The sequence below is a fragment of the Triticum urartu genome, chromosome 6 (assembly GCF_003073215.2).
Source record: "Triticum urartu cultivar G1812 chromosome 6, Tu2.1, whole genome shotgun sequence".
Taxonomy (NCBI): Eukaryota; Viridiplantae; Streptophyta; class Magnoliopsida; order Poales; family Poaceae; genus Triticum; species Triticum urartu.
Window position 1 is genome coordinate 533,573,547 of NC_053027.1, and position 11,173 is coordinate 533,584,719.

The 11,173-nt window shown below is 41.8% G+C and overlaps 1 pseudogene; it reads left to right on the top strand.

The window, feature by feature from the left end:
* Positions 1 to 3,307: 3,307 nt before the first annotated feature.
* On the top strand, positions 3,308 to 4,583 carry LOC125516923 (annotated as a pseudogene).
* The last annotated feature ends 6,590 nt before the right edge of the window (positions 4,584 to 11,173 follow it).

The window sequence follows — 11,173 nt, forward strand, 5'->3', positions numbered from 1 at the left end:
TAGCACCAACCTAGGGAGTGCCCAACCCACTAGACATGCCTAGGCCGCCCAGAACACATGGCAACATTACGGTCGCGCGGTGACCACGCGACGGGCATGCGAGTTTACGCGCTCTAGAGTTGGGGCCCTCGGCCACCGCCCAAACCTCGACGTATCGCCACCAAACCATGTATTTATGATTAAATAGGTCCTTATGTAACTAGAAATGATTTTTGGAAAAAATAAATAGCAAACTATGAGGCATCTGCAGTTCAAATTTGACCTGCTTCCAACTGAATCGGCGGAAATTTGTCTTTTTCACGAGAGGTGGATCAAAAAATTTTACACCCAACCATTTTGTCAATTGTGCATTAAATATGGCCTAGTATTTTATAAAAATGATTTGGTCCAATTTTGCAACAATTATTTGGTAGTTCCTTCACAAAAAAACCTCCTTTCGGGCACTCGAAAAATGGAAAATGGTTTTTTCGTCCAACGAAAATGAAAACTTCCTTAGGAAACATTGTTTGCCATTCCAATATGCACCCTTGTGCACAATATGAGATCATTTGAACAAACTATTTCATGAATGTGGCCATAAGATTTGATCATTTGGCTTGAAAGCCATGAATCTTCACACATGATAGCTCATTTCTGAGATCACTTTTTTAAAATAATTATCGTATTACAAGTTTATTATTTTTCCTGGAAACTTGGTCATATATAATGACACAATGCGAAGGTTTTCCAATTTTTTGATTTTTTTTTGAATTTTTTATGCCCGTTTCAAAATGTAGTCAAAACGGCGGGAATGACTGTTCCTAGCTAGTGGTTGAATCTTGGAATTTTTTTGGTGTTTCTTTGATTAAATAGATACTTATGTACCTATAAATGATTTTTGGAAAAAATAAAGAGCAAACTACGAGGCAGCTACAATTCAAATTTGACCCGCTTCCAACTAAATCGGCGGGAATTTGTCTTTTTCACCAGAGGTGGATAAAAAAATTTTACACCCAACCATTTGGTCAACTGTGCATTAAATATGGTCTAGTATTTTAGAAAAATGATTTGGTCCGATTTTGCAACAATTATTTGGGAGGTCCTTCACAAAAAAACCTCCTTTTGGGCACTCGAAAAATGGAAAATGGTTTTTTCATCCAAAGAAAAAGAAAACTTCCTTAGGAAACATTGTTTGCCATTCCAATATGCACCCTTGTGCACAATATGAGATCATTTGAAGAAACTATGCATGAATGTGGCCATAAGATTGATCATTTGGCTTGGAAGCCATTGATCTCCAGAAGTGATAGCTCGTTTCTGAGAACACTTTTTACAATAATTGCCATATTACAAGTTTATTATTTTTCCTGGGAACTTGCCCACATATAATGACACAATGCGAAGGTTTTCCAATTTTTTGATTATTCTTGAATTTTTTATGCCCGTTTCAAAATGCGGTCAAAACGGCGGGAATGACCGTTCCTAGCTAGTGGTTGAATCTTGGAATTTTTTTGGTGTTTCTCTGATTAAATAGATACTTATGTACTTATAAATGATTTTTGGAAAAAATAAAGAGCAAACTACGAGGCAACTACAGTTCAAATTTGACCCGCTTCCAGTTGAATCGGCGGGAATTTGTATTTTTTACCATAGGTGGATAAAAACTTTTTACACCCAACCATTTGGTCAACTGTGCATTAAATATGGCCTAGTATTTTAGAAAAATGATTTGGTCCAATTTTGCAACAATTATTTGGGAGGTCCTTCACAAAAAACCTCCTTTTGGGCACTCGAAAAATGGAAAATGGTTCTTTCATCCAAAGAAAAAGAAAACTTCCTTAGGCAACATTGTTTTCCATTCCAATATGCACTCTTGTGCACAATATGAGATCATTTGAACAAACTATGCCATGAATGTGTCCATAAGATTGATCATTTGGCTTGAAAGCCATTGATCTCCACACGTGATAGCTCGTTTCTGAGAACACTTTTTTAAAATAATTGCCATATTACAAGTTTATTATTTTTCCTGTGAACTTGCCCACATATAATGACACAATGCGAAGGTTTCCCAATTTTTTGATTGTTTTTGAATTTTTTATGCCCGTTTCAAAATGCGGTCAAAACGGCGGGAATAACCGTTCCTAGCTAGTGGTTGAATTTTGGAAAAATTATTGTGTTTCTCTGATTAAATAGATACTTATATACCTAGAAATGATTTTGAAAAAATAAAGAGCAAACTATGAGGCACCTGCAGTTCAAATTTTACCCGCTTTCTGCTAAATCGGCGGAAATTTGTCTTTTTCACGAGAGGTGGATCGAAACTTTTGACACCCAACCATTTTGTCAATTGTGCATTATATATGGCCTAATATTTCATAAAATCGATTTGGTCTAATTTTGCAACAAATACATGATAGGTCCTTCACAAAGAAAATCATTTTGGGCACTCAAAAAATAGAAAATGAATTTTTCATTCAAAGAAAATGAAAACTTTTTAGGCAACATTGTTTTTATTCCAAGATGCAAACTTGTGCAAAATATAATCTCATTTGACCAAACTATTTCAAGATGCAAACTTATGCAAATATATTCTTTTTTTTTAATTTCTCAGGTCATAAAATTGCTGACATGATTTTAACACGTTATTTTTAGTCAACTACGACCAATTTAGATGGTCATAACATCATACTGCATTATGATTGGTCCATAGACGTGTCACGCGGATCGTGCATCAAGCACCGTTGGATGCTCGCTGATCCAACGGTAGTCCTCGATCCTTCCACACCAACCCTAGCTCTATCCTCGTGGTAATTTTTCATCCCCCCCCCCCCCCGCCTCATTTCTTTCCCACCGAACCGCTCGAACCCCTCTCTCTTCCTCTCCCTACGCGGCCACTCTGCTCTCGCACCCAACCCTAGCTCCCGATGATGCGCCGCCGCCCACATCTTCCCCCACCGTCTGCCTGCTTTGTCGCCGCCCCCACTGCCACCATCGACGACCCGCCGCCCCCACCGCCCCCGCCGCCCCCTCCGCCCTCTACTCCAAAGCCAGCGCCCCTAGCCTCTCCTTCTCCCCTCTGCATCCCAGATCCATTCGACCGCGGCGACCACCTCCTCCCACGGCCACCGTGCCCTCGTTTCCCCTCTCCCTACTTAATCCGCGCACTCAACCCCGTCACCGCCGCCGCCTCTCCCCATACCCTCGCCGTCCCCTCTCCAACGAGGCGCAGCTCGTCGAGGTAAGCACCGGTCGCTCGAACCCACCGCCGTCCCCTCCCCGTCTCGATCTAAGCCTGAAGGATCTGTGGTTGATTGCGTCCGCGCAGATGGCCTCCTAGGTGGCGAAGGTGCCGGTGCCGCAGTCGGTGAACTTCAAGAGGAAGAGGGGAGAGCTCTGGGTCACCGCGAAGAAGAAGAAGGTCGCCGACGAGAAGAAGAAGGACGCGGAGAACACCAAGGTCATCTACGCCCGCGCCAAGCAGTACATCGGAGAGTATTAGGCCCAGGTCAGATCGCTCGATCCAATGCCCTTTGCTCGTTCATGGATGTTGATTAGATTCTCGCTCTGCAAACTTGCTACGCGCGGTTGTACCACTGATTAGGTTTTGCCGCGCTGCCATGTGGAATTTGGACTGTATTCAACTATATGCTTTACCTTCCTTCAGTCGATAGGGAAAGGCTGATCGGAGTTTACCAGTTCTATATGCGAGATTTGTTCATACCTGTCCATTTTTGTTTCCTTTTGTGCTGTACATTACCGCGAGTCCACTGATATCTATGTAGAGTCGTGTTAGTTTTGTTTAATTCCTTTAGATTCTGTTTGTTTTGCTGTAGTCCAACATATGTACCACTACCACATAGGTCTAATATAGCTCGATTGATCATTGACATGTTTGTGTTTCTGCCCGATGGAATGCTAATCTGGGTGTTGTGAGCAGGACAAGGAGCTGGTGCAACTTAAGCGTGAGGCCCGGATGAAGGGTGGGTTCTATGTCAGTCCCAAGGCAAAGCTGTTGTTTGTCGTCCATATCCGTGGGTAAGGCATCACTTGCCACTTGATCATTGCTATCTGCATTGATTTAGATTTGTGTGCACATGTTTTGATGTTAATTTTTTGAAATGTTTACTACAGTATCAATGCTATGCACCCAAAGACCAAGAAGATCTTGCAGCTTTTGCGTTTGAGGCAGGTGGGTTGATTAATTATTTGGTCCTGTGAATGCACAGGGTTGGGTTCCTCTTTGTCGTACGCTAGTTGATCCACCTTTCCTTTCAACGGGGTTACTCATTTGTTCTATGCCTCAATTCGTTTGGTATGACACGTGTGTCATTTGATTTATGCCTCAATTCACATCGATTCCTTTGCTTTGACACATGTGTATGTCTGGCTGATTGAATCCATAGGTCAGAGGTCTCGTGAAGGAGCACAATGACTCCTTCAACTACTTCATCACCAAAGGAATGGAGAACATCGTCAAGGCAAGTGACCGACCCATCCATTTTTCTTAGGCATGAAGCTGCTTTCCAGTTATATTATATATGCAGATACTACCTCCTTTGCTTGTTTCCAGTGTTGCCTTAGATGTGCTCTATTGCCCCTAATTGACTAATAAGATGGCTTGATGCTAATATCTTTGTGATTAGTTAGTAGTTAATGTACTTATCTTCATGTGTTATCCTTAGTATTGAGACATGTGAACACACACGCTGTCTCTGAACCACTTCTTCACTGTTTACCAAATTGCAATATGCAGGGCTTCCTAGTCTGAATTTCTAGCGACGACTAATTCATAGTTTCAGACTGAATATCCATTTGCCTCTGATCTGAGCATGTGATTGACAAAAGGTGCCTTTTCCTAATTTTAGCGTTACTCTAAAAGTCTGAACCTGTTTGAATCACAACTTTCCTTTGTTTTCATTACTCAGGGACTTTGAAACTTCCCTTGTTATTTAGCCTCATATACTGGATGCTACTTGTTTACTGTTCAAGCCCAATTACCCAACCGATGCTATAGTATAGGGCTCATGTTGATGCTATAGTATAGGCATGTTAGCTGTCTGTATGTAATCTAACTTGCACAGTGTGTGTGTGTGGCATGCAGGGAGGTGGTGATCAAGTGAACAACATATCCCTGGAAGACCTCATGTGCGCAGTGGGAGCCGGAGAAGGAGGGCTGCTTGCAAACTGCGACATCTTCATGTACAAGTTATGTCCCGGTGTCCTCCTTCTTCCTCCGTTGATTAGCTTATGTCCGTGATATTGTTTGGGTCTATGGCACACTTCCTGCATTTAGGTCTCCCTGGCAAAGGCAATCTGCAACACACTTCTGGCTCATGTAGTATCATGCTTGGATCTGTGCACAAATTCACAAGTTTGGATGCATCATAGAACTTGTGGTGATGTTGTTTAGATTGCAGCAAGCAATAATTATGCTATCATTCTCTTGCACTCTGCTATGCAGCTCTTGTTTACCTTAAATGCAACTATTGGTGCACTTGTTAAATGCCATTATTTGTGTTGTTTGCTTCTTTTGCATGCATGGTTATACAGTTTGGTGCCCCCATGGCCTGAAATACATTGAATTGTGGGCCTCTGCTTGATATCTTGTTGCTTAGGGTTTTGTTTCGGGGTTTCTTAATGCACTCGTGCTTAATAGACTGCACCACAGAGGTCACCCTCTTATGGATAATGAATCATTATCCTTTTTCTTGTATACTTGAGATGTTCCTAACGGATAATTTACTGGACAAACAATCTTGTTTGCAGTAAGAATTCTAGCATGCCAAAATCTATTGTCTATGTATGCTTCGGTTAATATGGACCTGAATGTCAAGGGCTAGCCAACCTGCTTAGCTAGATTAACATAACAGAAACAGTACACAACCAGCCAGCTCATGTTTGCATTGCTGCCACATCGGCTAGCTAGATGCGATTGCCTAAGGGCTAGTCAACACATTTTACAGCATTCTGTGTTGTAGCCAAACACTTGCTCTGTATTCTGAATACTCTAAAAAAACTCCGTTAAATTAAAACCATGGTATTGCATACCTGCCAACTAAATTACCGCAATTTTTAATACTTTCTTTTATTTGATACTTTCCTATTAGATTTACTTTTATTTTGGTCCTAAACATTTTGTTCTACAATGTGCAGATGCTGGCCTTTCATTCAGGACAAAAAAGTGGGATGAAGCATAGTTTTACCTCATTGAGCTAGTTCTGGGAGTAACAGAACTTGTATGTGTGCTAGTTCTGGGAGCTACTTCATTGGAATAATGCTGATCCTTTTTGTGTGTTATATGATGTAGCAGAACTTGTAGGGCTCCTGTGATAGACTTGGGTTGTATGTGTGTTATCTGATTGTAAACTTGATGCTGATCACATTTGTATGTGTGTTATATGATGTAGCACTTTGATGGATGATAGTATTTGAAGTATTTCGTGTGTTTTCTGTGTGCCAATTTAAATACCAGGTATTTATTTGCGTGAAATAAAAAAATGAAGAATATTGCCCTGATGGCTAGGACCCAGTACTGGAACCTGACAATGGGGACCCACCTGACTAGTGAACCCAATTTAGAAAAAAAGAAAAAAAATGAAACTGTTGAGACAAAAAGGCCTTGGGCCAAAAATAAAAAGGCTGCAATGTTGGGCTTGGTCCATGAAGCTGACAAAAAATTCACAGGAAAAATAAATATAAATGGGTTGAATTAATGGGCTCGGCCCATATAAACACCGAATTGGACCGGGCTGATTCTTGTGCCACATCAGATTGCCACGCTGGATGCCTACGTGGCCTGGGGAGGTTGCTAGTGACCAAAACGCCACAGTAGACGTATTTTGGTCATAAACGTCTTCGACCATTCCAGAAGAAAGGTCGCTATAGTCAGTTTATGACGGCCAGCTTTTGACCTTATGTTTTTGGTCACAAAAAAGGTCACAAATGGAAATTTGTGACCATTCAGTGACCAATAGTGGTGGTCACAAGTTGACATATTTCTTGTAGTGCTTCTATTGTATTCGATAAATCTGTTGTTTATATGTTGTGCTCTCTATATTCTGTGCAGTAATATGTTTTGTAACCTGTGCAAATATCAGAAAAGAAAAAAATCCATAATATTCATACTAGTGGCACACCACACAGCACTTTAGTGGCACACTGCAAAAAGCACACTAGTGGCGCATCATCAACTAGTGCGCCATTAGTAAGCCAGAGCACATGGGTAAATATGGCCCCCTGGGAGGCATACTAATGGCGCACCGTGGGATATACTAATGGCGCACTGCGTGGTGCGCCATTAGTATACCAGATACTAATGGCGCACCTGTGGTGCGCCATTAGTAAAAAATTCTAATGGCGCGATGCTAGTGGCGCACCTGTAGTGCGCCATTAGTAGCCAAAACAGGTGCGCCACTAGCAGGCCTTTTCCTAGTAGTGCCACTAAGACCCATTAAGGCCCATTGACTCCCTGGACGAATTCCCGTAACTCCCTGGTACTCCAAAAAAATACCCGAATCACTCGGAACCTTTCTGATGTCCAAATATAGCCTTCCAATATATCGATCTTTACCTATCGACCATTTTGAGACTCCTCTTCATGTCCCCGATCTCATTCGGGACTCCGAACTACCTTCGGTACATCAAATCACATAAACTCATAATACCGATCATCACCAAACTTTAAGCGTGCGGACCCTACGGGTTCGAGAACTATGTAGACATGACCGAGACACGTCTCCGGTCAATAACCAATAGCGGAACCTGGATGCTCATATTGGGTCCTACATATTCTACGAAGATCTCTATCGGTCAAACCGCATAACAACATATGTTGTTCCCTTTGTCATCGGCATGTTACTTGCCCGAGATTCGATCGTCGGTATCTCAATACCTAGTTCAATCTCATTACCGGCAAGTCTCTTTAGTCGTTTCGTAATACATCATCCCGCAACTAACTCATTAGTTACAATGCTTGCAAGGCTTATAGTGATGTATATTACTGAGTGGGCCCAGAGATACCTCTCCGATGATCGGAGTGACAAATCCTAATCTCGAAATACGCCAACTCAACAAGTACCTTCAGAGACACCTGTAGAGCACCTTTATACTCACCCAGTTACGTTGTGACGTTTGTTAGCACACAAAGTGTTTCTCCGGTAAACGGGAGTTGCATAATCTCATAGTCATAGGAACATGTATAAGTCATGAAGAAAGCAATAGCAACATACTAAACGATCAAGTGCTAAGCTAACGGAATGGGTCAAGTCAACCACATCATTCTCCTAATGATGTGATCCCGTTAATAAAATGACAACTCATATCTATGGTTAGGAAACTTAACCATCTTTGATTAACGAGCTAGTCAAGTAGAGGCATACTAGTGACACTATGTTTGTCTATGTATTCACACATGTATTATGTTTCCAGTTAATACAATTCTAGCATGAATAATAAACATTTATCATGAAATAAGGGAATAAATGATATATTTATTATTGCCTTTAGGGCATATTTCCTTCAAAGTGTCCTAGCCACACATGGCCCGGTAAGTCGGTTCGCACTTTTTTTAAAAAAAAATTCCGACGCGCAGAAAAACTAAGAAAGAAATACTAAGCGGACTCCAAAAATCCTGAAATAAATTGTTCTTGTCCTCTAAAAATACGCCGGACAAGGTGAACATTTATTTGGTCCTCTAATGCAATTTTGAAAAACGCATATTTTCCCTAATCCAAATAAAATAGCGATAAAACCCCAAATAAAAATACAAATTGATTTTAATATTTTTCCTCCAACATTTCATTTATTTTGGAGAAGTCATATTATCTCCTCTCATATAATTTTAATATGAAATATTTTCGTGGAGAAAGACAATTAAAACCAAAGTGATCATTGTTTCAATATTTTAGAAAAGTTCAAATATGAGAACTAGGAAAATCCCCAACTCTCTCCGAGGGTCCTTGAGTTGCTTAGGATTTCGAGGACCGCAAAACGAAATGCAATAAAATATGATATGCATGAATGACCTATGTATAACATTCCAAATTAAAAATTTGGGATGTTACAAACCTACCCCCCTTAAGATGAATCTCACCCTCGAGATTCGAGTTGGCTAGAAAATAGGTGTGGGTGGTCTTTGCGTAGATCATCATCCCTTTCCTGGGTGGCTTCGTCCTCGGTATGGTGGCTCCACTGAACTTTGCAAAACTTGATAACCTTGCTGCGGGTAACTCGACTGGCAAATTCGAGAATCTTGACTGGTTTCTCCTCATATGTCAAATCACTGTCTAACTGAATTGCTTCCAGGGGCACTGTATCTCTTAGAGGTATATCGGCCATCTTAGCATGGCACTTCTTCAACTGGGAAATGTGAAACACATCATGAACTCCTGACAGTCCTTCAGGTAACTCCAACTTGTAGGCAACCTCTCCCATGCGTTCCAAAACACATTACGGTCTTACAAATCTCGGGCTAACTTTCCCTTAACTCCGAAATGCTTAACTCCTTGCAGAGGTGACACACGCAGATAATCTCTATCTCCGATTTCATAGACTACCTCCTTGTGTTTCAAGTCTGCATAACTCTTCTATCTGGACTGAGCTACTTTCAATCTATCTCGAATCAGCTTAACCTTCTCCTCGGACTCCTTAATCAAATCCGGTCCAAACAACTGGCGGTCTCCAACTTCGTCCCACATCAACGGTGTTCGGCATCTTCTTCCGTACAGGACTTCAAACGGTGCCATCTTCAAATTGGCCTGGTAGCTGTTGTTGTACGAGAACTCCGTGTAGGGTAAATTATCATCCCAACTAGACCCATAGTCTAGTGCACAAGCTCTCAACATGTCCTCCAGAATCTGATTGACTCTCTCGGTCTGTCCATCTGTCTGCGGGTGAAAAGCTGTACTGAACTCCAGCCTGGTTCCCAAAGTCTGGTGCAGTTGGTGCCAAAACTTTGAAGTAAACTGTGTTCCTTTGTCTGATACGATGGTCCTCGGAACTCCATGCAGACATACGATCCTGGTCATATATATCTTGGCCAACTTCGCACTTTTATATGTGGTTTTCACCGGGATAAAGTGAGCTACTTTGGTCAAGCGGTCCACTACTACCCAGATAGAATCATATCCCGATCGGGTCCTGGGTAATCTGGTGATAAAGTCCATGCCAAGCTTATCCCACTTCCATTCGGGTATCGGCATAGGCTGCAGTAATCCTGTTGGCTTCTGATGTTCTGCCTTCACTCTCTGACATACATCACATACGGCTACATACTCGGCAATATCCTTCTTCATTCCAGTCCACCAGAAACGCTCCTTCAAATCCAAATACATCTTGGTGTTTCCGGGGTGTATCGAGTATGGTGAATCATGATCTTCCTATAATATCAACTTCCTGATCTCGGCATTATTGGGCACAAATACACGGTCCTCAAACCACAAGGTGTCGTCCTCATCCTCACGAAAACCTTTGGCTTTGCCTTCACTCATCTTCTCATTTATCTCGGCAATTTCTTTGTCATCCTTCTGGGCTTCTTGAATCCTTCCCCACAATGTCGACTGAATTTTCATGGTTGTAACAAAACCTCTAGGAACAATCTCTAGACGTAGCTCCCTGAAATCTTCTGCTAACTCCCTTGGCAAACCTCCTGTTACTAAGGTATTGGCATAACTCTTTCGGCTCAAAGCATCTGCTACGACATTGGCCTTTCCCGGATGATAGTGCAACCTCATATCATAATCCTTTATAAGCTCCAACCATCTCCTTTGCCTGAGGTTCAACTCCTTCTGTGTGAAAATGTACTTCAAACTCTTATGATCCATGTACACATCACAATGGTTCCCAATAAGAAAATGTCTCCAGGTCTTGAGTGCATGCAAACGGCTGCCAACTCCAAGTTTTGTGTGGCATAATTCAGCCCATGTGGTCGAAGTTGTCGTGAGGCATATGAAACAACTCTTCCGTCTTGCATAAGTACTCCTCCAAGTCCTAAGCGAGAGGCGTCGCAATACACCAGGAAATCCTTGCGTATATCCGGAAGAATCAGCATTGGGGCTGTAGTCAAACGTTTCTTTAACTCTTGGAAACTTGCTTGACATTCCTCAATCCAATGGAACTTGGTGTCCTTCTTCAACAACGTCGTCATAGGCTTCGCAATCTTAGAGAAATTTTCAATGAATCTTCAATATTATCC